Source organism: Athene cunicularia (genome assembly GCF_003259725.1).
Source record: "Athene cunicularia isolate RWA chromosome 3 unlocalized genomic scaffold, athCun1 chr3_part1, whole genome shotgun sequence".
NCBI lineage: Eukaryota > Metazoa > Chordata > Aves > Strigiformes > Strigidae > Athene > Athene cunicularia.
Genome location: NW_020799097.1, coordinates 7548563 through 7570710, shown reverse-complemented (window position 1 = coordinate 7570710; position 22148 = coordinate 7548563). Strand labels below are relative to the sequence as shown.

The window sequence follows — 22148 nt, the reverse complement described above, 5'->3', positions numbered from 1 at the left end:
CAAAAACTTGTTACAAGCATCAGGGCAGGGCTCTTACTCTGAGTTGTGTGAACATGGGCAGATTGCTTCCTGGCTGGAGCTGATCTGCCTAGCTGCATCTAACACATGCTCTCTGGATTTAACCCACTCCCAGCCCCATGAGGCCAGGGACACAGTGCTTCAGTCCCAGCATAGATATGTGCATCAGTCTCTGCAGCACTGGGATGAGGGCTGTCAGTGTCATCTTCTGCTGTGTTGCAGTCTGAAAAAACAGAGATTTCTTCTAAATACCCAAGGCCACGTTGCAGCAGCCCCAACATAGCTGTCCATGGAGTGTCAGAGGGTTTGAAAAAGGGACTGAGTTTTTATGTTGCCAAAGGGAACCTGGATGTCTTTTTAGAGGAAACACAGCAAAAAGTGTTAACACCTGCTGTTATTGTTATTATGTCTCTAAACAGAAAGAGATGTCTACACAGGACTGAGCTGCTCTAGAGATGTGGTCTGTTGTGCCTTCAGGGTTGAGAAGACCTAAGCCTTCAAAACTGCACCAGAGGAGGTTCAGACTGGACACTAGGAAGCATTTCTTTACTTAAGGATGGTCAAACACTGGAACAGGCTTCCTCAAGACCTCTCTAAGGCGGTTGATGCCCCAAGTCTGTCAGTGTTTAAGAGGCATTTGGACAATGCCCTTAATAACATGTTTTAACTTTTGGTAAGTGCTGAATTGGTCAGGCAGTTGGACTGGATGGTCATTGTAGGTCCCTTCTGACTGAAACAATATTCTGTTCTAAAGAATAGGCAGTCAGATGTCAACAGATTCCAAAAGGAGTGGGGCTGCGTCTTTGAGGGCCTTCCTCACCTCATCCTCTCTGGGTGTGCAGAAAACACCTGTGGTCATCTCCTTCTCAAGGGGGAATGAACACTGTCTTAATACAGACCTCAGGACTTGGCATGGTTTGGTTTCAGTTGGTTTTGAAAGTGTAAACATTGCTTTTGATAATTCATTTTTAAAACCTTGCTTTGGCTTCTATTACCACAGGAGTGAAGCTCCTTCAGCTGATATTTATGCAAGTGTGGCACAAATGCGTTTCCTGTCCTCTCACCTGTGTTTCATTGGTTTCTACAGTCGTAATGCCAGGTACAGAGCTTGGAAGTGATCCCTGATCACAGAAGGACACAAATGTCAGAGTGAGAGGAAGAAAGGTTAAAGGGTGAATCCCCTCAAGCATTCAGTATGCCCTTATTGCTAGGAGATGCTGGGCTCTTATACTGGAAGGATGAGGACAGACGCCATGGTGTGGATCCACTGCTCCATGGCTTGCATGGTAACATCTTCCTGAGAAAAGCAACCCAGAGTCTGCTTTTGTCTTAGCTAAATCCTGCCCTTTACAGAGCAACTGTCAAGTCATTCATAGTTGCTGCAGCCTTACCAGTGGCCGATGAAGAAGACATAGCTCCCTTCAGACTGAGGGGCCGTGTATATTACACAGTCCAGGAATATCTGAGTCCTTCAGGCTCTCCTGAAGAACCATGTCACTGTGGGCACGAGGCAATGCCTGGATTCCTCTGTGTGCTGTCTATCCTAGGCATCAAACCAGCTCTATAAACTACTTGAGAAAGGTTTGAGTATAATGGATTTTATTTGAATATTTGAACAATTTGATGGCAGCTCTAGTTTTTCTGGAAGCATACGTTTAATGAGACGTGAGTTTTTGGTTAGTTTAAGATGAGTTGACCTTGCTGAAACTTAATAACTGGAGATATCCCCAAATATTACTTAAAATAACCTAAGGTGCCAGAACTGTCTGGTTTGAACAGCTGTTCATTAAGGTGGCCATCATGCATCCATAGTTACATTTTTCACCTTACTGTAGAGCAAGCAAAGAGGAGAGGGAGGACTGTTCTTCAGACATAGCGTCCTAGCACTGAGCTTGGAGAAGCAATGGACTGGAAAATCTTCAGCTGGTCTTGTCAAAACACCTCCAGGCCTTGATCGTTTTGGAGTGTACATCCTGTCGGAGCCACGTGCGGTTAACCCTGCCAGACCAACTGCATGTTCTCCCCTGCACATGCAGTTGCTGTGGAAGTGATCATATCTGCTCCCCTGAGCCTGAGGCTCCTGGGGGGACTCTGGCAATGGGCTTCCATGGCACATCACCAGTGTGTTCATGCACATCTGTTTTCTTCTGTTTCCTTTTCCCTTTCTTGCATTCCAGCCCTGAAGAATAAATTGTTATTGTGTAACCTTTATGGGAGAAGAAAGAAACCAGTTGCCAATGATTTCTATCAGGGTGCAAGTGATACATGAAATATAAACTGGTCAGTTGGCAGCTTTGCCTGTGCCTCAGTAGATACTGGCTCTATGTTTAGAGTCAGAAGTGTCTTTAAATTCCTCTTGGAATCTGTGGTGTTTTCACATCATCAGGAATTTAAGATGTGACTGGCTTTTGCAGCTTCTCTTAGTGTTTTGGCTCTTGATTGTGTCCCCACTCAGTATTGAGTTCCCTGTGGGATGCCTCGCAACCTTACAGGTTACAGAAGGGACAGCAACACTGGGTTATCTCTGCATCCATGAAACACCTGATTTTCCCAATTTTCTGATTCAGTAAGATATTTTTAAGTGGAACTGAATCTAATGTGGAAGTCAATGTTGAAATGAATCTAAAGTAGACTCCGGTAGTCTGTGTAGAAGACAGGTATAGCATTTCTGCAGAGGTTAAATGAGCGAGATAAGTTTGGACAGGAATGGATGACGAGTGTGTGACAAAATAAGATTAAGATCAAGAAATGGCGCCAGAGGCATTTCCCTTAGACAGTAAATTCTTGGGTCTTCTTGAGTCCTGTATGGGTCCAGATGCCAAGGGGTGTCTGTGTGGAGTTTCCATAGTGTAAGCAATGGAGGGTGAGTCTCTGGAGCCATCTTACAGAAAAATGCAGCAGAAACACCATCAAGCAAATAACTCATTGACCAGTCCAGGCAGCTCCTTCAGTACTTAATGTCAAACTGAAAGGCAACTGTTGGGTTGGGAGCTTCCTCATTCCAGAAATCAGAAGTACTGTCCTTAGTAAGTAGTCTGGAACATCTTGAAAACCTAAAGACAGCCCTGAGTTGAATGTCCCCATGCTGTTTCATGAGATGCTTAAAAAAAATAATCAAAATGGATTATGAAAGAAATCCCATTCGTCTTGAAAGGCAAGTGTAATCTAAAGACTGATGGGTGAACTTCCAGGTACCTTTACATTTCATAGAGTCAATATTTGTTCTTTCTCCATTTATAACCCCATTACTCTCTCTAGGTGGGCAGATTTCAGAGGGGGGAACATTTGTTTTTCTTGATTAATGCATTAATGCTAGTGGTTTGTCATAGTAAATTATACCTACTATCCCAACCTGCTCATGCAGGAGAAAAAGCAAGACAAAAATTTATGATCAAATTGTTCAGAGTCACTTATTATTTTAAACAAATCATGCCAACTTCTGCTCTTCATTACTGTGTCAACAGTGACTCACCTGAGGAGAAAATGTGATCCAATATCCTTTGTTTTGCAAAAGTCCTTTAGAAATCATAACATTATTTTCCACTACACTGGTTCAACTGCATGCAGTATTATTGCAGGAAGATAGGTGGGAGAGAAAAACTGCTGCTTCATTTTATGTCTTAGCTTCCCCTGGATTCACACCAGGGTTTTCACCTGAGAACTGGGCTTTACAAGTTCAGTGTCTCAGCCTCCTGCTTCACAGAAGCAGCAGCAGCTGTAGACATTGGCTTCCTAAACCAGCTGAAGAAGCCCTCAACTCTCCTTGGTATTCATAACACCATTTGTGTCAATCTTGGTGAAAACCAGACTGTCTCAAATCAGCACTTAGGACTGAGTGCCCTTTTATTGTACATAGCTGCTTTTCCTTTATTGCCAGAAGGTACATTTTGCAGAGGGAGGGTTATGTGGAGGCTAGCTGGTGTGCTGTGTTGGGGTAAATGCAGTGAGCTGAAAATAAAAGATTTTACTTGTCACTGCAGGAAAGCTGGTATGGCTAGTTATGTATGTCCCAAGATGGGGTTGGCAAGTGAAGCAAGAAATTATCAGCAGCATAGTAATAAATAGAAAACATTCTCCATGGGCAGCAGCATCTCAGGCTGAGAATGACTAGGGAAGGGCTGGGTGTGAAATAGCACCGACAGGATAAACTGCAGAACAGGGCGGAGAACAAGCACCAGAGTGGCGGGCAGGGGAAGACTGGGAGGGTGATGCTGGCTTGTCAGTGTGCTGCAGAGGGCTGGTACAGCAAAAAATAAAAAAGTAGTTGGAAGCTGGGTGGGCTCTAGTCCCTTTTTACCTCAGCTGAGTTGTTTCTGAGGCAAGTTACCTGTGTATAGAAATGCTACCTTTCATACCAGTCTTACGCAGTTCCCTGTTTGCAAACACTAAGCTAAAGATTAGCATGCACATATGCTCTGCACATAACACTACTGTTAGTCCAGACAGTGCCTAACCTGGCCAACTCGGACATTTGCAAATCTCTTGTAAGTCACTGTACAGTCTTCTTCCTTCCTCTGTGTTCTTTGTAGCTGGTCCAATAAGTAACGTTACTGTGTTAGGTATCAGCGACTTGTCTTCGAGCCAGGTGCGCAGAGACAATGAATGCAATAAAATTTCAGTATGAGATTTCTTTAGTGGGAAGTGTCTCTTGCCCTAGAAGCAGGTTAACTGGAGTTCCCTAACACTAGTGTTGTGGCTACAGAGTGCAAAGATCTGAATGGCCTGAACTTCAATGCCATTGTAAGTTCCTCAGGCTGTTTTAGATGACATAGTCCAGCACTGTCTGCAATGCCCAGTGCACCTGGGCTTTGTCACTGGATAGTCTCCTGAGACAATTGTAAAACAAATAATTGGTGATATTATTGTCCTGATTACTTAAATGCATGTGGAAGCATATAGTTACTCTTGAAACGGTCCTTTCAAATAGAAAAGATTAAAAAAAGTTAAAGAAAAAATATTTTTAAGCACAGGTGAAAGGAGGACATAAACCTGTTCTTGCAAATGGTAAACCTAGTCCATTGTTGAATTTGCACTGATGCCAGTGAAATTACACTTGGGATTAATTTTACCCATTCAGGAGAAAGGCATTTCCTCTGATTCCCTTTGATTTCTTACCAGTTTATGATCTGGGAACCAGAGGGGTTTTTGTGTAATTTGCTGTCTGTACAAAAAGGAGGGAAATGCCCTGTGCCCCCAGGCAATGATAAGCCTGAGGTGAAAGCTGATCTGTTCCAGTTACGCGGGAGATTTGCTCACTTTGTGTTCCTCAAATGTTCTTCAGCTCTGCCTTCCGTTAGACCTGTCCTTTAATAAAGGGAACATTAGGAAGTGTTAAGCTTCAGTGAAATTGCTTTTCTGAAATCTAGAATTGTTCAAATCCATCCATGATCAAAGATGTGAGGATGGAAGGGACTTAGGGAGATGTGTTGTTGGTTCACTCTCACAGGAGAAGACAGTCCTGGCCCTGAATCAGGGAAGCCGATAAGATTTTTTTCACTGACTTCACCAGCTCAAACGGGAGCACAGTCTATGCTGAATGCCCCTATAGGAACGGTCTGTCCTGCTAACTGCTGTAAATAGGTGGGAGCACAGCAGGTAGCAGCCTGGGCTGTAGCTGTGCTGGAGTCCAGAGGTGGGACTGCAGGATGCACTGTCATTCCTGGGCAGCTCTAATCCGCTACCTTGCCTAGGTAGCAAGACAGAGAAGATGCTGTAGCACTGGCAAACAGTACCAGTCTGCCCTGGGTCCAGGGTTGTTTATTCAGTTCTTAGCCCACACCACTCTGTCTTCACTATGGCTAGTAAGGACTTCTGAAACACTGGTGGGTCTTTTAGCACATGTCGTGTGGCCATATTCAGGCTATGAAACTTCAAAGCAGGATTCCTTCGTGCTGTTGGGATGGCCAAAGTCCCTGCTGACTCCCAAGCCATACTCAGGAATTTTCTGGATGCCAGATGGCCTGGGCGAAAAGTGTGCCAAGGACTAGTCCAGCAGGTAACTGTAACCAGATGAGTTGCAGTGCCTGTGTCCAGACCCTTGCTTGGTTCAGCTTATTGCTATAGATGTGGACATTATGCAAAGGCTTCATGACTGTGCTTGGAAAAAGTCAGTTTTGTGGGAAAGAAGGTCTCTGGCAATGGAAATGTCTTTTCCAATCTAAGTGTCCAACGTCAGTTATAACAATAGCTGCAGTAAGCATGGGGTGTGATTGTGTGTAGAGGATGTGTGCCCATGAGGGACAGGAGGACCTGAGGGAGCGCTAAAGGACTCTTTTGCTGTCTTTCATGCTATTGCACTTGCATGTCCTCAAGGTGGAGTCCACAGTACTTGTGAGGTTTGGGATAGGTGTCTGTGGTATCACTTTAGGTATCATTTTAAGGATGAATGTTGAGATGACTCCCAGTTTGTATAAAATTGCATCATGGCATGTTTCTCCCACAGGACAAGCAGAGAACTTCTAGTCAAGTAAAGCTGAGGAAGAATTCTGGTTCCTGTGGAAATGCATGACAATGTAAGTTATCTGTGAGGGTTGGCAGTAAAACAGGAAACAAAAGGGAAAAACAAAGTGGAGATCAGGATTAAAAGGGGTCTGTAACCTGAAGTGACTCACACCTGCATAGCAGCAGGATAGAGACAATTCTCACTTGGTTACCACAGGTGGGATGATAGAAAAAAACCATACTGCTGCTCACATTGAACCAGCTGGGAAGTCTCTTCTCTTCAAAGCAAAGACCATCTAGGTCACAGATAGGTATCTTGAGGTGTAAAATTCAGGTTCTTATTTAACAAGCACTCCCAGAGAGCTATGGAAGATACTAAAGGAAAGATAGCAGTGGCAAAAAAAAAAAAAAAAAGCACGCCAGTATATACCATTGTTCAATTAATGGAGAAATCTTCCCAAGGTAACTGTTGGGAGAGGACTAATGTGTCAGGTTAAGTGAGGTAGGAGTTTCACATTACAGAAATAAGAAGATAGTGCAAGTCCTGAAGGTCTCAGTGAACTTCAGGGTCTTAGCTGGGTGCTGTATGCCCACATAGCAAAAAATCTCAGGGAATGACATCCAAAGAAGCAGGACAGATGACACACAGGGAAAAGGAAGGATCCAGTTCACAGATGAGGAACTCTGAACCTTGAAATCCTTGTCTCTTGAAATCCTTATGTGACTTACAGTGGAGTACAAAGATGAAGTAATGAAGATGACTCCAAATCCCTGTAGTTCTAGTACAGTGATTAACCCAATAACATCCTGTACACCAGGCACTAGCTAAACCCAGCTGGATATGCTGGTCCCAGATAAAGCACAAGACTGTACAGTATCCTCTAACACAGAACATGGCATAACATAGAATCACTATACTAAGGAGAATGACAGCTGAGAGACATTTCAACATCAATTACTTGGTGCAGACACGAGGGGAGAGTTTTCAGTGTTGTGAATCACTTTGTAGTCTCCAGATATGTTATTTTTGATATTTTCGCACATTGGAGGATTTTGCATCACTCCGTACAACATTTCCCAATGCTTTAGTGAGATAAGTGCATTGCTTGGGACTGCTCTACACAGAATTATGTTAAAGCAACACCCCCACTCTAAACCTGTTCCAGTATGGAGAGAAGTCCCCCAGGTTTTATATTTGTTTTTTTTTAAAGTGGGATGATTGAGTGACACAAAATGTGAAAACTTCAAAGGCTTATCACTTTGAATATTCTGCACAGCTGTTGTTTAGCGTTGAATGTGGAGACAGGGGAGGATTTTACTTGTGAGATGCTTGGTGTTGTATTGCTGAACTGCATTATGTGAAGTCCTGTGCCTTCAAATTGATGAAAGCAAACAGTGCTTACTTCCATGAGTAACCCCATCTGTTTCCATAAGACACTCTTAGGGGAAAGATTAAAAAAGAAAAAAAGAACAAAGAGCTGGGAAGCTTTGCTATTTTGTATTTGAAGCTCTGTCTACCCATTTAGATGTATTTCTATAGGTATAAATGCACATATACTTTGTCATTAATTTACATTTGTTTACAAGGAGGCAATGTGGCCAAGTGGAAAGAGCTCTAACTGGACTTAAATATTAAAAGTATTTGAACTTTTCTCATCACTGACAGTTTCCCCTGGCTGACCTTGAAAAAGTAGTGACTTTTTCACTACTTTTGAGTAGTGACTCAAACATATGACTGTGCTTCGTCCGTGTATGAAATGGCAGAATGCAATGGTGGTCTTTTGGGCAGTGCTCTGAGACCTTATGGAAAACACAATAAGAAGTAATAATGTTACTAGGGTTCAGAAAGCAAGACTAGTCCTAGCACATTTGTACAAATAAACCTGCTTGTCACTGTATAAACAAATATGGCTTCAACCCTACATATGATTCTTTAGCTGAAAGCTAATCCTGGTCCAGCTCATCTACTGACCAGCCCTTCTTCAAGCTGTTCATGATTTAGTCAGCAAGGTAGAGGTGATGCTAGGTCAATGAAAAATAGAAAAGCATTACCAAAAATCAGCTCATCCAGCATTAAACTGAGAATCATCCTAACTGCTATTCCTGATTACCATTTATAAACCAGGTGATGTTGGGGTGACAAAATTGGCTTCACTTTTCAGTGCCTCAGTTTCCCCAGTTGCAGCTGTACTTAACTGCTTTTAAAGCATTTTGTGAATTTGCATGCATGTTTGAGTTGTTACAGTTTTATGTGTAGCAGGAGAAGGAGATGATCTGCAAGAAAAAGTATGGGAGGAGAAAGAACAATATACTTAAGTATCATGGGCAAAAAGGAGAACTGAGGTACAGTTGTTCAGCATCCTGGACTAAAGCCACGTTGGGATTCAGATGCTTGACTCATGGTTTAGCTCTGGCTGGAGAAGTACCCTAGGAGGTGGGACTGGTTTGTGTGCCTGCATCTCAGTGCTGAGTGGGTACAGCACTGGTTGTTGCAGGGGAAGCTGAGAGGTGCTGATCTCAGCCCTAGGCTTTCTGTTTGTAACTAGGTGCTATGGACTTCGCTTCTTAAACTGGGCACATAGACCTCATGCGCTTTTTCCCATGATCAGGAAGGGATTAAAACCCAGCTCAGACAAAAGGCTCTGTGTCTTCTAGAGGGAAGAAGTGTTTTTAAGTATACCCAAATGCTGTATCTAATACAAAGCAGTCATTATCCATAGTTACTCTGGGGAGAGAAAGAGACCAAATAATCATTACTCCAAGCTAAGATGTAATGCTGAACTGCATCAGTAGTGGCCTTTTCCTGCTTCTGGGTGGCTTTGGGGACAAGGGATCCAAGAGATCGTGTATCATCATCTGCATTATTACCTATCCCCAGGAGACATATTTGAAGGCATGGCTGGATTTTAAGGGCTGTTACTCCTAAAAATAAAGATTCATATTGGTGTCCCCTTGATTCATGTTTATCCCATGAGACTATCCGTGACAAAAAGACCATCCTTTGTCTGTACTGCAGCTGGGACAGGTGGCCTCTTTCTGTTTGAAACACACAGCTGATGTTCCCACATGCCCTAAGGAATAAGGGCATTATGGAGATGGGCTTTAACTGAATTGTCTGTTTCTCAAAGGCTGATATATTTTATTTTTTTTTTTAGCAAGAGCTGCTTTCTGCTTTCCTTTTGGAAGGCATCTTTACAAACTTGCTTAAAAACAAATCCCTCACGTGATACTGATGTAAACTTTCTCCCCACAGGTTTGACTTTATTAACAATAACCTAAAGGGCTGCTCAAACACACTTCCGAAGTTTAGCCTTAAACCCTTTGTCACTGGAGTTTTGGGTTTTTTTTCCTATATACTGAGACAGCCAAACCTAATTACCCTTTAATCAGTAAAATCAACACCTGCTAACAGGGTGGGCTCTTTTCAGCAAATAGTCCGTCCCTTTTCCAGAGCACTGATAAATTTCCAGGGGCCCTATTGTTTCTCTGTCCTTCTGATAAGGGGCTTTGACTGATAATCTGGTAATGGGTATGGTTATTTTATGCCTATAAGCAATAGTGGTGAATCTTCCTTTTGGCAAGGGCAACAGGACTAGGTGAGACAGGAATTATACATAAATGCTAGGAGTCAAATGTCTTGATCTTTTTCTCTTTAAAATTTAGGTCAACCCTGTAAAGTATGGGTCAGAGAGATCTGGCATGTGGGATTAAAGTATTAGGTGAAATAAAGAGTAAGGCAGCCCATAGAAGTTCCTGGTCTTTGATCTTGTTTAAGCATTCCTCTGCAAAAGGGTAAGGTGGCAGGACTGTCTGCAGAGAGCAGGGACTGGATTGTACAGATCCTGGTGGACCTCAGGGTGTGTCTATTCTTGTCAGGTCAACCCAGGGCCACCACTGTCCTTGAGAGGTGACCCATCTGCACCTTCACTGTAGGTCCTCAGTGTGTGAAGAGCTCTTTGTGGGAAGGAGGGTTGCTTAGGTGCAGTTCAGGCCAGACCAGCCTCTTGTTCATGTGGTCTGGGTGGATAAATCATGGACAGGTTTCAAGCTTAAACTCAAGATTTCCCATACTACCTTAATTCTCCATGTGACTGGTTAGAACTTGAGCAAGTGGCAGGATAGACAGAAAGCAAATGGGGCCACAGGTCTTACAGCTCCCCTTGAGGTCTGCTTCTAGCACACAGATCATCCCAAGACAGATTTCTGGTGGAAACAATGACTATGGTATTCATGGCAGGACTCTTGAAAATATCTTTCACATATAATCTGACAGCCAGTCTGATTTTCATCTGAGAACAGCTGAAACATTGTTAGAAATTTCATCATAAGAAACTCTTTACAAGTGCACTGAGCTGTGAAAAATAAAATAAAATAAAATAAAATAAAAAAACCCCAACAAAAAACAACAGACCCCTTTGGGCTGAAGTCTTTACATTTCAGCTCTAAGGTGAATATTTTTGGAAAGTTTTACTTAATTCCATGTGGATGAACAGGACAGAGGAGTAAAAACCAGCTGTGGTTTTCCCTGGGTGTTGCTACTCAGGTTATTTTTGCTGGATAGAAGCTGCAGCTTTGTTCAGCAGCTACATGTGTGCCTGGCTCCATCTCCCCTTCCCTGGCAGCCCCACACAGTGCTGCTCCATAGGTTTGTGTATGTGTGTACACAGGCTGCTAAATGGCTGGTGTTGGCTTTGCCTGTGGAAACTATCCCCTGTTCCCTGCACTGACACTCAGCCTCTGCTCTAGCCTAGATATGTTGGTTATGTCCATTATTTATGTGCAAACCTATGCCTGAGCTGCAACTAATGCTGATGACTGAAGCCTGGGATCTCTTCTTCCAGGAGAACAGAGTCTGCCAGTCCAGTCTGATTCTGTGTCCCCAGAGCTTGGCTCAGCTCTTCCAGGTTAGCATGGATGGCTTGATGCTGCCAGGGTATAGATGAAGATCAGGCAGGATCAAGTAGCAGATGTGCCTCCAGGTGTGCTGGAGCCTTCTTTTCACTTTGAAGGGTGAGCAGTGCTTGAGTTAGCAGCTAAGGCCTTGCTAGTTGGAGGTTAAAGTAATTGCTGTGGAAGGAGATGGGTCTCCTGGGTCTGGGGAGAGTGGTCCACTGGGGAGAGGGAGCCTGGCATGGGTGGCTGTTGCCAAAAGGTTTTTGGATATGTTGGCTGACACCAGTCCCAGTCCTGCAATGAGATCCAGGAGGGTTTGATCCCTGGGCCTGTGCAAAGTCTCCTCCATTGTGGGATTACTCTCAATAGTGGACACAGCTGAATAATTGTTCTGTCACCAGTCTGGCAGGACACCACTGTTCACACTGATTTCAGCGGCAGCTACAAATACCCATCACTCCAAAAATCTGTGTGAATTCAGGCACTTTGCTCTGGGCTCCCTCCTTTGAAAATATTGCCCATCCTTCTGTCTGCGTGCGTGCACCGGAGAGACAAGATCCCCGGGTATCTAAACCAACAGCAACCGGCTTTTCCAAACCAGCCCCCCAGGGCAACCCCCGCCCCCCCCGCCCGACTCTCCCCCCTAACCGCTTGCAGTGCCGCTGCTGGACAGCTGCACGGTAATAGTCTGCAGCAAATTTGGGGGAAGCGATGGCTTTTAGGACCCTGGGACCTCCGCCAAGGCTCAGGTAGGTTTGTCTCATTCGTCAGCCTCACTCAGCCGGGGTTCATTCACTCCCAGGGATGTGTGTGTGTGAGTGAGTGTGTGTGTGTGTGCTGAGCTCTTTTCCTTCCCCGCTGCTGGCTGCGATCCTTCCAAGCAATGGGACTAACACTGTTCTCCGGGCAATGAGTACTGGATTGGGGCAGAAAGCACTTTCCTTTTCTCTGGAAGAAAACAAGCTGTGAGGATACTTAAGGATGTGCTGCCCAGAATTGTCTCCCACCTCCACCTTCCTCATAGGACTCATGTGCTTGACAGCTTTCAGCAACTTTGCTAAGTCTTCTGCAGACTTTTCAGGTAGGGGAGAAGCACAGATCCTTCCGTATGCTGGACGGCTGCGTACGGATGGGAGCTCTTGTTACAGTGTTCAGAAGCAGCTCAGGAAAAGTGCAAGTGAGCAGATCTGGGATAGTTATGTGGGAAATAATTTTAATCTTTTAAAAATAAGCTAATGAAAAGGATCTTCCATAAGAGGATTCTGAGTTTGTTAGAAGCCTTTCTAAATAACCCTTAGCAAAACTACTTCGGCAGAGTTAGTCTGAGTAACTTTGGGAACAAGGTATATTGTTAATTTGTGTAAATTTGTAGCAGATTTTGTGCTGTGTTTCTCTGAGGAGTGAGAAGAGCTAGCTTAGGACACTGGGAAGATCTAGGACATAAGTTAAAGCTGACATAGTAAAATCAAAGTATTTTGTAATGGGATAGATTCCTCTCCTCTTAACATTCATATCCTGATTGTTGCAAAAGCCCCCTGAGCTGAAATAAAGGGGATATTATATGCACAGAATGAATTATATTCTGAAGCTATGTTTGCTTAAGCCAGGAGAAAAAGTGTCTCATTTCTAAATTTAAATATTTTCTGAATCTAAAAATGTTCATAGCACTTGTTTTGAGTTGTGCACAGCAGGTAGATACACAGCACTTTGGAAGTGTGGAATCCCATCTATGTTTTGTAACTATGTACAGCTGCATCAGTCACTTTTAAATTACCTTTCTGCTTATGTTATTTGTGGATGTGCATGTGGATCAGAGGAAATATAGCAGATCTCATTTTACAGTTGAGCAAGGTTGAATAGTTTTCTCAGGAATGGCTAATGAAGGTCACTGCTTTTGGAATATCGGTTCTAATTTGGGGTCTTGGTGTGAAGATCTAGTTTGGCATATTCTTTAGGTGTGTGCTGCAAAACTCTTGTAATGGATAAGAGCTGCCAATTATAGTTTGCTGATGAAAAAGTGTCATTAACAAGAGCTGAATCTCACTGGCCTCTGGTTTCAGCACATCACAACAGTGCTACTCAGTTTCTGGGAGTGCATGTGTCTGAGTGCTGTGAGAGATTTGTGTTAGAAAGGAGGAGCTTGGGGTGGAGGAGGGCAGAATATCTACAGTAGTTTAAAGTCTTAATGTGAATTAAAGGGGGCTGTCTTGCTTGTGATTCAGTCTTCTTTGGAGGCAAATCAGTCCTGGGGGCTGCCATTCAAGGCAGATCTGCCTCTGAATGGAATGGATGGAGGCATTTCCCTGTTTCTAGTGTGTTTTTATCTCTTTCTTGGCATTGAGCTTTCTCTGTGCTCCTCCTTGGAAGCATGTTAATGCAGAAGGGGTGCATGGAGTGGGCAGAACAGGAGCTAAAGCTGCAATGGGAAAAGTACTGATCCTTCTGAAATACAGATAAAGTTTGTCCCAGCCAGGCCAAATTGCTAAGCATGAAAATGTGCAAAAGTGTCCCAGAGCAATGGTACTTTACCGTGTGTCTGCACAACGTAGCCAGACCAATGGAAGCAAATTTGACAGGCTTTGGTGATGCCGAGGGTGGGATGCAGATGCTGTCCTTTTAAAAAATGGATAAGAAGGTTGCTGATAACAAAATCATGTTTTCTGCAACATCCAACTGCACTGTCACACTTTGAGAGAAGAGGGGTGGCTTAAAACTCTGTGTATATGTTTGGCAAGGTTGTACTCAGAATCAGGGTCTGTAATCCCAACAACACAACCTCCTGTGTGTTTCCACAACTGTTGAAATCTTCTGCCAGATCCAGGCTTTATTTCCTGATAGCAGGCTTGGCAAATGTCCCGTCTTTTGGACTGGCTGTACCTTGAAGCACAGGAAATGATTTGCTGCAGGAAGGGGCTGTACCCGGTGTGTAGCAGCTCAAATACGGTTTTGTAAGTTCAGTAGCTGGTTAGCCACAAGATGAAAGGGTACAGTAAAAGGTACAGCATTTCCCAAATCACACCTTATGCTTCCCCAATACATTTTGCAAAGACCCCATTCATCGCCCTCCAATGCTTGAGGGTACGAGCCAGTGATGTGCCTCTGTGAAGGAGCAGTAGCCCAGATCTTCCTACCTGATGTTTGTTACTGTTTCCCCAATATATGAATTGTCAGCTGACATGAGGAATGGAAGGGGCTAGCCTTTTAACATAATTTGACCATAACAGTTTTTCTATACTTCAGGGTGTTCTGGGTTCTCCTCCAGCATAGCTGCAATTGAGCAAGTGAATGTCTTTGGGGAACTCTTACAGCCTTAGGATATGCCAACCCACCTAGAGGTGGTGCATCCAAAACATGAATTGTCTGCATCCCAAGTAGATGAATGGATTTGTATCAATTATTGGCGCTGAGGAATGGAAGTCTTGTTGTGATCCCATGAGAGATTTCTGCAGCAGGTTGACTGCTGCCCGCATGCTGGAGGGAGATGACACAGCTCACTGGGGTGTAAGGGCTTTTCCAGGTTGCAAATAATAGTACAGTCCAGAGATAGCAGCTGAAGCTCTTTGGCAAAGAATGTTTTCTTAAACTCAGTCCTGTAGACCTTGTTTAACAACAAAGCTTCTCTGGCTTCTCAGCTTGGTTCAACTCAGCACTGCCAGGTGTTGCTGTTAGCAATAGGTCACAGCCTTTTTTGTGGGCCAGACAGAGTGCACAGATGAGTGCTGGAAGGAAACAGCTCAGGGATTAGGGATGGCCAGTTTTGAGCTCTAAGTAGTTCATAAGCAGCTTTGATCTCTCTCACACACCGCAGCTATGCAAAAGGACTGGCCAAAAGACTTAGTAAGACTTGCACACCCACCCATGTCCCACTGCTCCCAATACTGTCCCCCTGGCTGGGTCTTCAAGATGTGTGTCTCTTGGCTGCAGGAAGATTTCTTCTTTACACATGAGAGGCCACCTTGAGGGGGTAAGGAGAGGCCCAGCATGGCACTCATGGGAAAGCACAGGTAGAGCTGGTGGGGATCTCCATCATCTGGGCTCCCAGGCCTCTGAGCACATGGTCTCACACTGTGGCTCCACCCCTCCTGTTTGAACAGCTCAAATGCCACAACATGAACATGATGACTGCATGTCCTGCTGGGGACTGGTACAATCTGAGATGTAAGAATTAAAATTGCTTTTAAGTGAAGTATTTGAACTATGTGAAGAGTTTTGATGTTGTTTTCTTTAATAATTCTTTAAACATTGATTTTTGCAGGAGGATGTGTGGGTAGGAAGCAGGTCCTTGGGGAGAGAGTGGAGTTATCAGGCACTTTGCAGCCACTTTTAAGAAGGCCTGGACTTTTTCTCTGTGGGTGCTTGTAATATGGATTCTTGATCTAATCTCATTCTGTGATCAGTTCTTGTGCTCAGGACTGTTTGAAGGTTTAGGACCTACTGTTGTGATGTGTCACATGCCCCTTAAGTTCAAGGTGACACTTGAAGACTGTGATGAGGTGTGGGTTAAGAGGCAGGTCTTTTGAATCTCTGTGCTTTAACTATAAACCCTTAATACTAATCTCAGTCCCAGTAATGAACTCTCTGAAATCCCTGCTGGTTGATAAAACTTCACCTTTCTTTTAGCCCTTTTCTATTTGTGGTGGGAGTCCAAGACAAAGCAATGTCCTTGCCCTGCCAGAGGAAGCTATGCCATAGCTCTCTGCACAGGCTCTGGGAGGCAGTGATCTATGTGCAGTGCACAGAGCTTGCTCCTTAGAGGGACTAGGCTAACGAAAATGGGGCCAGAATTAGTCTTTGATGCTAATTTAAAATGCAGGCATTGAAAGCTTAGTTGAAAGTTTAGTCAACAGCTATTGCTCATATGCTGTGTGTTGTCTCTAGCTCCAGCCATGGGATTCCCGTTTCTGAACAAACACATGTTGAATTCTGCTCTGCCCACTGCCAGCCAAGGTGACCATTTAATTTCCAGCTGCATACCTGCAGGGAATTAGGCTTATGTGATTATGATGCCATGCTCCAATTCTCCTCAATAACTTTCCCGTTCATTAGCTAATTTCAGGCACATCAGATCTACGTGATTGCCACAAGTTTCACGTTAAAGGAGACAGATCATTTCACTAGTGCTGTGGTACAGAAAATGCTGTGCTGTGAGCTCAACCATTTGCAGACATCAGAGAATCCACTACAGGGGCTTAAGCCAAAAACTTTCGTTTCTAGGCATGGAAATAGCTTTGATGGGATCTCATGCCTTTTCTGACAGGAGAACTCAGCTGCAGGACATAAAGCTGTAGGAATAACAGCCCCAGTAGTACTGCTCCCCCTGGGCCTACTTTAATTTTTATGTTCTTTGCATTATATTTGACACAAACTCGATGTGAGCAGCACTTTCTTCAAGGGAGCTGATCCGGCATTGAGCCAGATGAATACTGCTAGCTCCCATCCACACCCTGCAGGTGAGCCCTGGGTAGCTTTTGGGACTGCTCCCTGGATGCTCTTCCTGGCTTTGAAAGCACAAAGATATTTTTTGTTGTTTTTGTTTTCCTTTTCCCCAAGAATGGCAGGTTTCAAGTGAAAGCTGCTTTTGCCACCTCCCTGCTAATTGGCTCAGTGTGTTTGTTTGAGCTGATGAGGGCTGGAGTTGGGAGGGGAAAGGCACTTCTCCCTGATTACATTTAATCAGTCCATAATAAAGGCAATTTGTTTGACAAGTCCATTCACCAAATTATCACCAAAATCTACATGCTAACAGCTTCTGAATGGCTTTAGTCAGACTTTGATATTGGTTTTGGAGCCCTGAATGGGTCAGTGGTGTCAAGGGGGTCCAGAATTTCCATGTGTTGAAAGCTGCAGGCTGTGTGAAAGGGGGATTTTAAAGAGAAAGGCAGATACAATTTCTTTTCCAGTGCAGTGGTGTAACCCAGTAATGAGGTTTGTGCTTTTGACCCCAGAGGCAAACAGACATGCTTTAGACTTTGTTTAAAGACTGGACCAAACCCACCTCCATATTGTCTCCTGGTGAAGGGCTCTGAGTGATGAGTTTAGATGGACGTCAGGCTGCTGCTTGAAGAGGTCCTTGCCCCAGGTGGTGTTTTCCTCCTCAGCTGGAGGTTGTATGTGCCAATCCATCCATCACAGCTGAGTGGGCTGCAGTTTAGTTTAATGATGGGGAGCCTGTACTGGGGTAGAGAAATTCTTCTTTGAAGAGGTGACAAAATCCAAAACCTCATCAAAGCCAGTTAAAAACCACTGTTAGCTTCTTCTGGTGATGTTCTGGAGATGCGCCTGCGCGGTGACCTGGAGGCAATGGGTCTGGGGAGCTGGAGGCAACGGCTGGGTCTGGCAGCTGTGGCTGAGCGGTTCTCACAAGGGGAAGCTGCATTTGATTTTGTGTCATGTATGTCTGTCTGTCATTGGGGAAGCAGTCTAAAGACCTCAGAGAGCTGAGAGGTGTTGGAGGAGGAATTCAATGGGCAGGGTATCAAGTACAGGTTCTGCTGCTCTTGGGAGAGGAGGAGCAGCAGCAGCACAGAAGCTGGCACTTTTTAGTGCCTCAAAGAGTTGTTTAGTTTGTTAGTAGGGATGTTGCTTTGTGGGCATCAATATACCATGTTATGCAAATATGCAAATGTCTCTGCACTCCTGCCCTGAGGCCTGCTCCAGAAAACACCATGGCTTTCCCAACAGTTGTGATAATAATGATGTGAGGGAGGAGTCAGCACTTGCTGATTCTTTAAATGCTCAGAGTTTACTTTTACTGATAGCTGAGGGGACCAAACTGAGCTTCAGAAAGAGAAACACATGTTTCCAATTCTGTGTGTTTGTGGGTGGTGATCAGAGGTGCTGCTGTTACTGCTGTGAAAAAACAGCTGCAGGTCTGTATTTGCAGTGCCAGGGAGAGGAGGCACAGTCGGGAGGGAGGGATGGGGTTGCTGTGGGTGCTAGGATATCTTGTGAGGGCTCTGTGTGAAACCTCATATAGGCAATGACTTCAAGCTGAAGAGCCATACGTATGCATCTGGCTCACATCTTGTAGAAATCCACTGTTTTAGCCATCAGAGCTGTCAGTAAGGGCCAAGAGAGACCCCAGGGATCCCAATGTCTGTGGGATGACTGGTAATGTTTATATAGTACCTACTTACTGCAGTGGCTCAGAAGCTGGTCCACTGATGCAAACTTTTGTCAGTACCAGGAACCTTTAATTTAATTTGTATTATTAACAACAACAAAAAATCCATTGTGGTGGTTTTAATCATTTCAAAGTATCCCAGGTTACTGGTACCCACTACATGCACAGTCTAGTTGAGGAAAATGTCCTTACAGCATTCTTCCTATGTCTGTGTGTTGTTAGGGATACAAATGCTGCAGAATTTAAGAAAGCAACTGTTTATGTCCTCAGGTAAAAATTGTTCCCTCATTTAAGACTCCGTGAAAGCAGATTTTATATAACACAAATAGTTTGGTCAATTAAAAAAAAAAAGAAAGGTGGGAATTTTAATGTATCCTCTCTCAACCAAGACACTTGATACTTAGAAGCTAAAAGCATAATTTAAGGGGTCTGTGGGGGAGCAGAATAAACTTAGTCTCTGCAGGGGGAGAAAAACTATGTATTTACACTTGGCACTTTTGTTGATCCTTTTGTTGATGCTAATTTAAACATGGCCTGATCTCCCACAGAGCTTGGTGTTCAGAACTGAAAATTGGACGATGTCTTTAGGTGGGAGTGCAGTGATTTAGGTGGCCAACGCCAGGACTGTTTACATGTCTTATTTGAGATTGGCTGCTTGTGCTTGGCGTGTTTGTGCATGTATAGATTGAACTTTCTGCTTTCTGTTCCAAGATAGCAATCCCAGTCCCTGTGGGGGACCATTTGAAGCAACTACCCCTGTTTTTTTTCTGTGCTCTTGTCATTCCTTCTTATTCAGATACCCAAGACTTTCACAGATTCAGTCTGTTTCTGTCCCTTGAAAGGTATGTGACTGCCTGCAGGAACAGACGTAAAGCGCTGCTCAAAGTAGTTAATAGGATTTTTGGTCAGGCTGGTTTGGTGCAGTACTACAAGGTTCCTCATGTCCTTTCTAGTGCTGTGCCTTACTGATCTGGTACTGCTGTTGTCTGGGATTTTTGTTCTCTTCAAGAGACAGGCAAGGGTCAAACACTGCTCAGCTGTGAGGTGACTTATGCTGATTTACCAAGAGCTTTGCAGGATGCACAGAAGTTAATCCCAACTCATCTTTTGCAGATTAAATCTGATAAAGAAGTAATAATTGTGAACATGTTTAAGAGAACTGCTTGAGTTACCTATTATTATTTCTTTCTTTATTTATTTACATGGCTGCTCCTTTTGCCTGAGGAAAAATGGTGAGTTGTGTATCTCAGCCTGGGTTTGGGTTGATCCAAGTATGCCTGGCTTGGCTCACTAACTGGGGATATGAGCTCATTCGTAGTAATTAAAGTATGTATGTCTGCTCTTTTGGGGATGCTTAACGCTTGTCTGCCTGGAACCCAGTGCATGTCTCTTCATGTCAGAGAGACAATGATGGTTTGGCAATTCTGAGTTGCATAGTAAAATAAATCTTGGCTGAATCTCTTCAGATATACCATGTGATCTTGAACCATGTTGGTAGATGCTGTGGTATCAGTGTTGATGGGGCTCCTTTGGATGTGAAGGCTTGCTATACAATATTGCTCTTGGATCCATCTGGATCCTTGCATGAAGATGGAGCAGCATGTGTGGGACCTGCAGTTTGGGCAAACTCTCCGAGCGGTCAGGTTTCAGAAGTGTATTGGAATTAACAAATGGATGTAGCATACTGCTGAACAATTTGAAGTAGATGTTGTCCGAGCACTTTAGTTGTGGTGAGCAGGGAAGGTTGCATCCACCTGCTGAAAGAAGTGTCCCACAGCCTCAACAACAGAGGGAGAAAGATATAAAAAATATACTTCCTTTTTAAATCTTACATTAAGAGAAGGCCCATAGACCCAGATTATGAGCAGTTTTATCAGCCACTTACAGTCAAAGAACTAGAAAATTGCTAGCGGAGACACTTCTCACTCCTCCAGCAGCCCATAAAAGCACCAGAATCATCATGGTGTGAGAGAGGGCTGTCTTTAGGTGAGTTATACTAATTCTTCAACAGACTAGGTACCTGATGGTGCTGCTTGCCAAAAAAAGGACCATTCAGACCACCTACTCTGAGACCCCCTATGTGATTGTGTTATTTTATTTTCATCTGCTATCAGATGCCTGTGGTTTTGGTGCTATGATATTATCAACGTGTGTTGTATTAGCCTTAAGGGTTTAAAATGGGCTTTTACTCCAACAAGTAAATATAAAAACAAACACAGCAGTGGGGGGATTTTCTGATAATTTTATCTCTATGTGATTTTTGTATCACACTGGGCTGGGGTGACCTGCATCTTGTGCCTAGGACCTGTGGGCTCAGCGGTTACCCTTTATTGTTTGCTCCTCTGAATTGATATTAAAGTTGCTCTATGGCAGGTGCTATTTCTGGCATTCATTTCCCATGTTTGCTGTATTTTGCAAAGGCTTTTGGCTCATGCTTTTCCCCTTAAAGCTGTGTTGGCCCAAGAGTGCAGGCACTTAGTGCAATTAGACTGATAGGTGGTAACTTGAGCTGCTGTGGCTGGATTATGTTGCATTTTGGGAACATCTTTGGGAGATCTCTTACCTCTGTGGTCTGTGTGGGGCCTCTAAGTGCAGTGCTGCTGTGGCCCTGGTGATGCCTGTAAGTTGCTGTGGGACAAAATTCTGCACTTTGGTTTTGAAAAAGTTTAGCCTTTGTGTGGAACATTCAAAGAACAGCATTAAGGTTGCAATTCAAACATTTGGAAGTTAAGAAATGTTAAAATTAACTACTTGAATCCAGCCCTTTGGGTTTTTATAATATGAGTTACTCTTTAATGAGAACATACTACTTTTTCTCCACCTCCTTGGAACTCCTTTATTGTCTAGTGCATGGGACAGCTGTATAACATTTGTTTTCTTTATCCTTCTGGTTCATTATGGCTCTAGGGCTTTATTTAACATGTGTTATTTAAACCCTATTTGGCTTGTGAGCATCCTACAAACAGGGATGTACTCACCCTTCTGGAAAGAGTCTGGAGTGTTACCTGCATTGTGCAGATGAGGATCCAAGGTATCCAATGATGATCCATTAGCATCAGGAGCTCTAATTGCCCAATATTTCAGAGATTGTTCAGTATCTACATTTTTTCTCCAGGAGAAGCCCCTTATCCATTCTCTCAAGCTGTGATAGGCAGGAAGAAATAGGTGGTATTTGATACACAATTTCTTCTCCAACACTGTAAGGTATTTATGCAAATGGGCTGCATGGCTTAAAATGAGTATTACAGTTGCAAAGTCAAGTGCATGTAACTAAGCATTGTAGGTTAACCCCTGTAGGCAGCTAAGCACCACACAGCTGCTTGCTTGCCTCCCCTCTCCACCTCCAGGACAGGAGAAGAGGCAAGGAAGAGTAAAAGCAAGAAATAATAGAGACAAAAATAGTTTAATAACTAAAGAAGTAGAAGATAAAAGAAAGAAAACAAAATAAGCAATGCAAAGGCAATCAATCACCATGTCTCCCGGGTAGGCTGATGGTCAGTTAGATCCCAAGCAAAAGATGGCTGACTTTCCTAAACCCCACTCCATTCTGTTTTATTGCCAGACATGACATTATATGACATGGAATATCTCTTTGGTTAGTTGGGGTCCTCTGCCTGTTTGTGTTGCCTCTCAACCGCTTGTGCGCCCTCCAATTTATTAACTGGGGGTGGGG

General features: G+C 43.8%; 1 protein-coding gene across 2 annotated transcripts in view; it reads left to right on the top strand.

The window, feature by feature from the left end:
* Nucleotides 1-12044: 12044 nt before the first annotated feature.
* EVA1A (eva-1 homolog A, regulator of programmed cell death) overlaps nt 12045-22148 on the top strand; it is a 214208-nt gene continuing 204104 nt past the window's right edge. For both annotated transcript variants that reach the window (XM_026846348.1, XM_026846347.1), the window contains exon 1: nt 12045-12101. The gene's annotated coding sequence lies outside the window, so the exon portion shown is untranslated. The remainder of the gene's footprint in view (nt 12102-22148) is intronic.